Raw genomic sequence first — 7,904 nt, 5'->3', positions numbered from 1 at the left:
TCCTTGCTCTCCACACTTAAAACATTTATGGTCCTTGTGAAAAGCTTCAGACTCTTTAGGAGAGAGTTTGTTTTTACCTTTGTAAACTCCCTTTTCCTTGGACCGATTGTTGTTGTTGTTGGAATTACCTTGGGGAGAATTTTGGGCCCTTTGCATCATTTTTGTCTTTGTTTTCCATGGGTTTGACATTCCATCCAGCCCCTTGTTGAAAATTGATGCGCGAGGTAACCATGGTGTGGTGGATTACTTCGGTGATAGAACCAGTCTGTTGGGAGTTGACATACTCGGCCATCTCGGTAATTCCGCACAAAACTGTTTCTTTTGCTCGACAAAGTCTATCTATTGTAAGACAGTAGCCTTGAGATGTAAGTCCCAAAACTTGTCCACATACTTGTGAATAGACTCATGAGAAAGAAGCTTCAAACTGCGCCATTCAATGAGCACTTTGTCCGTTGCATTGCTTGCAAGGAATTTCTTCATGATGTACACTTGTAGAGTTTTCCATGTCTTTTTGGGCTTTGCCGTTACCACGAAGGCTAGCCCACCATTGGCAAGCCGATTTCTGGAAGTGCATAGCTACATGGTGTAGCTTGGAGGACTCTGTAAAGCCCTTGTCTCCAAAGGCTGCATCAAATTGTTGGATAAAGGCCAATACTTTGTCGGTGGAACCAAAGGTGCCATCATAGGTGAGAAAAGAGATACTCTTTCCTCCCTCTTTGAACTTCTTGAGCTTTTGTGACCTTCGCCATGTAGGGTATGTTTTGCGATGTCCTCCCCTCTTGTATTCTCGAGGAGAATAGCCATAGCTTTCGTCGGAAGAGGAGGAAGGTGAAGAATAAGGAGAAGAGGGCGACCTCTTTCTTGCCCTTTTCTTCCTTTGTTTCCTCTCTTTCCTTTTGGAGTGACGAAGAGAAGGACCGTGTGTTGATCGTTTCCTCTTGGGAGGAGTTGTCGATCGTCTAGACCGTTGTCTTCATGGAGCCACATCTTTAGAAGAACTTAAAGTTCTATTACTTTCTTCCCATTTGGATTCCTCCTCTCGTATGGGAGAGAGTCTTCTTTTGGGCGTCTCTTCAAGATGCCTCCTAAGCTCTCTATCCTCTTGGAGAGGTAGAGAAATACCATAAGCACGAAGTTGTTAACTTCAGCTCGCAAAGCAGGGTTGCCCATAGCTTGCTACAACCTAGTAACAAGATAATTTACAAACATGGGGGCATCATCACTAACACCTTCATGTGAAAAATCAAAGTTATCAATGTTCATTCTACTCTCTTGGTTATTGTCAGCCATGTTAACAAACATTTTGTACTTACTTAGCGTATGCTTTAGCAATTCAAAATCTTAGTTGCTACTCCTCTTAGTCTTTGAAAATTGGCACTTAAGTATCTACACCCACGGCTCAAAGTGGTTAATTATAGAGAGTAGTGGAGTGGGTCTAATATTGTAGAATTGCCAAGGGCTAGCTCCTTTCGGACTTCAATAATGGTAAATCCATAGGCAAGTCTAAAAAGACCCCATTATTAAGTCCAAAGCTTCCGAGGTGTGTACCATATCCCACATAGTGGGCTCAACAAAACCGATAATAGATCCCAGTCCCACTTATCCTAATATAATTAACAAAATCAACCATTTATAGGATACTACTTAAGGACCTCTCTTCTTAAGCAAGAAAAGAGAAACCACATGCTCTGATACCAATGTAATGGAAATTGCCTATTAACTTGAACGTGACAACAGTTGAGGACCGGATTTATGTGGAGCCGGTCCCCCCTCCAATAGGCATTTATATTATAGTTTCTCGCATAAAGAGAGACTTGGTACAATACAATCTTTGTGTTCCTTGTGACCTAGGTGATACAATGAAGATGGAAAGCTTCATGCATCACAAGCATAACATAAAATTTGTGGAAAGCATTAAGTATTCCAAGCCTCATTCCGAAGGCCTCAAACACCTTCGAAGGTGGAGAGAGCTAGCGAGGAATAAGGGTAGGGAAGAGGAAGAAGAAACATTTCATAGGAGAAAGAATTAGTTCCTTACTTATCATCACTTTTCTTGCTAGCATACATAATAGCATAGTAATGAAGATGGAGAAGATGGCAAGCTTAAGCATTGAAGCATGGATCTTGGTTGGATTTGCATTCCAGCCAAGAGTGTTGGTGTAGGCTCTCAACTTCTCTACTATCTTGGAGAAGGAGATGGAGCTCTTGCACTTTGCACTTCACACAATGAGAGTGTGTGTGAGTGTGTGTGGGAGAGTATATCCCCCAAGCTAGCTGCCTTCTTGCTTTGGTTGACCCCCCTTGTAGCTCATGCTTGAATCACATTGAACCCCTCCATGCCTAGCCAATCACAAGCAAGGGGTATATCAAGCAAGCATGCTAGTCTTGGGACAAGTGTCCCCCTTTCCCCTTTTGAGAGAGAGGACTTGATAAATGCAAAAAAAATAATTAAATTAACTAATTTATCATTGGACCCCTTAGGAGGCCAGCCAATAGGCTTTAGGCACACCATGAGGAGGAGCTTGACAAGTGTCCCTTTTGCTTTCTTTGTACCAAGCTTGCCTTGTGTGAGGGTGTGTGTGTTCTCTCTCATCCCCCTAGCTTTAGGGCTCGCCCCCTAAAGGGATGGGATTTGACTTTTTGGACACCTTACCTCCAAGCACCTTAGTCAACAAGCATGACAAAGCACCTCAAGCCTGGGTAGTGTTCCCACAAGCACCCCAGGCTCCATAGTCGGCAAGCACCTCAAGCATCTTAGTCATCAAGCGCAACAAGCACCTCAAGCACCTTAGTCATCAAGCACGACAAGCACCTCAAGATTGGGGCGGGTTCCTACCTCAAGCTCAACCCCAACTTACCTAAGGTCAAAGGACATTTTAACACTAATCTTTGGAGGTCTTTAATGAAGCTAACCCTAAGGTCTTTAAGCTCCATTAGCTAGCCTTGCTCTTTGACAGGTCATCTCTCATTTGGACCACTTTTCTATTGGCCCCGTGTTGAGATAGATTCTCCCACATTAAATGATCCATTTAATATGAGAAAAGCATTTGGGTTGGCTAGATATTAGATTTTATGACATAAATACCAAATAGATAAAGTACTTATTTTCTCTTTACCATCCAAGCCAAGGTTTTCCTAAGACTACCGCCACGTTTTGGAAAGTCACACTAATCCCTTGAAACTTTGGCATACTTCTGGGACTCCTGGGAACCTTGATGTTTGGATTGAGTCTGATGTTTTAAGGCAAGACTTAATGAAGATAACTTGAAAAGAGAAAGATGGCATGTCTCACTCTCTTCTTGCTAACCTGCTCAAAGACTTGTCTTGAGCCTAGAGTGCTTAGATCTAGATTATTTGCTCTTGAAAAACTTCAGCTTGTTCCTCACAAACCCGTCTTCAGTGGCTTGCACACTACCAAAGGTGAAATTGAGAATCACTCATCTAGGGTCTTCATCTTGGTGCCCTTGCTTGGATCTATTGTGATCCTTATGAAGGATTATTGCTCTGTTAAAGGAAAAATGGATTGGTATTGGGCTCCTCTCTTGAGCCTGATGTGGATTCACCACATGCCTTTTGTACCTAGAGGGGCTCCTGTCTCTGCGCCAAATGCATAGGTGTCTATGCTTGATTGTCATGATTCCTATTGAAGGTACCCACTCTAGTTAAGTTAATTTTGTCATTTCTATATGAGTACTCCTATTCTCCACAATTTTCACTGTAGGCAAGGTATCATGCAATCTCCAACCATATTTAGAGAGGCCTTCTTCATGTGGCCCATGCCTTGAGCAATCTTGATGGGGGGCTATCCCTGAGAGTTTTTGTGCTGAAAGAGATGCATGGCTAGCTTGCTTGCTAGCCTCCAGCTTTGCTATAGTGCAAGGTCCCTCCCTCTGGAGTACCCGACTTTTCTTGGTGCATGGTCCATCCACTTGCAGGTCACTGGCTTTGCTGCGGTGCATGATACACCAAATCAATTTGCGTCCATAGCTTCTCTTGGTGCATGGTCCACCCGCTCACGGTTCCTCGAATTCGCTTTGTATGTGGTCCACCTACATCGTTTTGATTCCCCGGCTTCATCGATGCTAACTCGATGGGTTCTGTAGGTAGCCTGATGTTGTGCAAGCACTCTATTCTTCTTATGAAGTCCTAAGGCTAAGAAGTGTTGCTTGCATATTTGTTTGAGTTGGGGGAATTTCGCCATTCTTGGCTGTCTGGTTGAGCATAGGGGCTAGGATCCAGACTGTTTGCCTTCACCTACCAATTGAATTCTCCTCAAGAGGTACTCTTAACCTCACGTTCATCAAGTGCGGCTCTTCTCTAGACAGCCTTGTTGACCGCATTGTTTGACGAGGTTGGGAGGCGGACCCTTTGGCACCTATCTCACTTGAGGATTAATGATCTTGGCGCGTTCTACTTGTGAGCTAGTGCATGGTGGATAGTTGTAGTGCCACATTTAGCGGCAGTCGTTGGCATTTTTTGAGCGTAGTGCTAGTGATATGGCTTTTAGGCATAAGGAGAATGTAGATTATATGGCTGCTAGCTTGCACAGCTTGTGTGAAGAAGTGTTAAGAGACATACCGAACGGGCGCCCACCTGGCTGGACACGTAGTCGGACACCACATTTGTACTCTATTAGTTTTCCGAGCTAGTGTAGTAATACTCTGTGTAATCTTGATTCCAGAGTAGTGGATCGATTCTCTGAGTTGCAATGATGTAATGATATTTGTAAAGGTCCATGTAAGTCTTCCACTGACCATTTAGAATGCCCTAGGTATCAATAACTTTAATGTGAAAGAAGGCTTATCTTTAGAGAAGAAAAGAGCTCTGCTGTACGTACGCTCAAGCGAAGCTCCAAATTGTAATCATCACAACTATTGATTGGGTAATCTATTTTCTATTTTGAAACTTGCATTGTGTTCCTCTCTCTTTGCTCTTTCATTTAAGTGTAAGCATTGTCAATTTTTTTGAGGTTCGCGACTACGCGTCTGTGAGCCTAATCTTCAGTTTTGAGTGCTTAAATCACTGTTTTTAGTCATTTCGACTGCAGGAGAGTGTTCGTAGACCATAGGGCGACCTTTTTGGATAGTTTTGCTGCAGTTTTCAAGACCTTTTTCATGATGGATCGTGATTTTGGTACCTTGTTGGATTGCGACCAGACTTGGTAGGATAGTGCTCCTAAGTGTCTTAGACCTCCTCCTAGAGTTTCGTTGCATTTCGAGTCCATTCGAGTGCCGAAATAGTGTGATGACCTACAGTTGTGAGAAAGGACATAGGCAGATTTCCGTGATCATTGAGTGTTGGTTTGCTTGTAGAGTTGTTGTGTTTGCTTGTTAAGGTTCAGGTTCACTTCTTGAGATTGACGATCTCAAAGAGTCTCCATGCCCCATCCGAGTCACTTCTCTGAGTATTGACATTATGTTAGTACCAAAAAGCTATGTTGTAAACGTCCGTTGCGGCGACCCGCTAACATTGGCGCCATTGTCGGGATATGATCCTTAGATAGTGAGTGACCTAGTGCGTATTTAGAGCATCTTTTTCTAAATATTTGTCTTCCATTCCATTTACACCTTAGCAGTAAAGCAGCTAGACACGGGGTTTAGTGCTTGGTAGAGTCTAGAAGTCGAGGACTTTCTAGACCTATTCTCGAGAGGTAAAGAGGGTTGTGAGTGAGATAGCCAAGAGCATTTCATTCTACATTTGCCAAAAGGGACCATAGCAAAAAAATGAATAAAGTTGGTCAAACTAGCCAAATACAGAAACTAGTCAAAAACCGCAAGGCGGACATAAAAACTCACTTTTGACTAGGAAAAAGTTGGCGAAATTCAAAAAGATTTGGGGAAGAGTATCATCATAACATGGACTAAAAGATGACCAAGTTTCATGTCAAAATGAGGTCAAACATGGATCGTGATCCATGTACCTCATAAAAAAAATTTGGTTGAGATTTGAGCAGTAGACAGTTGGTACCACTTGGAACAACTTTCCCAAAAGAACCATATGCAAAAAAGTTGTAAAAAGTGGTCAAAAGAGCCAAAAATAGAACATTCTCTAAACTGCCACAACAGACTATAGAAGTCACTTTTGGTTGGGAAAAACTGCTCCAAATCCAAAAATTCTTTGTGGAGCAACCTACCAAGATCATAAGCTATCAGCACAGCAAAGATCAAGTCCAAAAGTGGTGGAACATGGATCGCGATCCATGTACCCTTGAGGAATTTTTGGACAAGAAAATTTTCAACCTGTAGTAGATACCATTGTGAACAAAAGTCCCCAAAGAAGCATCGTCAAAAAAGTTCAAAAAGTGGGTCAAAAGGGCAAAACACAGCTTAAGGTAAAAACCCTAAAACAGACCTGTGAATTGATTTTTGCTTGACCTAAAGTGGTCCAAATCACATAAAATCCATATAGCAGGGATTAGGAGACCAAGGGCAAGCTGTGTGTCAAGTCTTATTACTATCTGACACATAGGTACATGGATCGCGATCCATGTTTGTTTGTCATAGACTGATACCGTATTTGCACCATAGCTAGAGGACATCACAAGGAGTCTAGTGGTCTTTTCAAAATTGAATTTGGATATCAAAAACCAAATCAAAAGCCCTAAACTGCCAAGTACTCGGACAAAGTGCCAGAATTGACCTAACTTTCAATCCAGAGTTTCATTTAAAAAAAAAAATGATACCATAGGACCTACTAATCATACTGAATTTGATGATACCAAAAGAAGTCGATTTGGGCTCCAAACATGGATCACGATCCATGTACCCATAGCGATAGCTTGACCTAAAAATTTCCAGATTAGTAGTGCATACACAAGGAAACATATTCCCAAGTCCAATTTTGAAAAAAATTGAGCAAATTTGGGTCAAAAGGGAGAAAAACAGGTGAAAAATTGAAAACCCCAGTGCAGACCTCGTATTGGCCATTTGACCTATCAAACCAAGTCCAAATCCAAAAAGATTTGACATTTAGCTTATGGATATAGAGTGCAACAATCTACCCAGAGATCAAGTCCAGATGCGATTGAACATGGATTGCGATCCATGTACCTCAACCTCAGAATTTGATAAAAATTTGCACAGAGCCTGCACATGACCTTGTCTACACACAGTCAAAATTTGTGAAAATTTGGAAAAAAAATTTGACAGAGGAAAATGGTCGCGATCCATGTACCTCAACATAGTGGGGGTATGTGACTTGATGATCTTGTAGATATACTTGAGAACATTCCAAATCTCAAGTTTGAGCAAAAAATACCTTCTAGAGACCAAGATACAAGCCAAAGTTCCTGTGTTCTGGTCCTGAAACTGTTTTGAGTGTTGTTTCAAGTGCAACTCACTAAAATTGCTCTAACTTTTGATTGACAACTTCAAATTGAGTCAGGTATAGCCAGGAAGAAAGCTTGCGGGCTGATTATTTTGAAGCTGATTATTTTTAGGTTTCCTAATTCCAAACTTTTAGGGTACCCCAAGACCAGTTTCCAGAGACCAAAAAGTCATAAATTCTTGACTTTTGAGAGACCTGATCAGGGGCAAAAAGGGATAACTTGCACAAAGCCGAAGTGAGCTTGTCAAGGACTATCTTGAGAGTTTATCGCTGGATGCAAATATGCTCATGGTTATAGCCAATCAGGAGTATGGGTCAAAGAATATTCTTACCAGGCAAGAACAACCATTGGCTGGATCACCAGTTATGAAACAAGAAGGTCCATGATGTGAGTGTGAGGTGACCATTGGGCACGAAGTTGTCCAAACAAGGGTCCACAATTAGAAATATTTGTATTCGGTGAACGTTGTGGGAGAGACCATCTACATCAACACTGTGTTAAAAATCCAGACTACAAAGGAAAAGCAACAATGAATGTTGCAGTCATGATTAGACACAATTTTGAAGGCCTATGATGC

This window comes from Adiantum capillus-veneris, chromosome 18, assembly GCF_014529385.1.
Source record: "Adiantum capillus-veneris isolate H3 chromosome 18, ASM1452938v2, whole genome shotgun sequence".
Lineage (NCBI taxonomy): Eukaryota > Viridiplantae > Streptophyta > Polypodiopsida > Polypodiales > Pteridaceae > Adiantum > Adiantum capillus-veneris.
Note: the sequence above shows the minus strand (reverse complement) of the source record.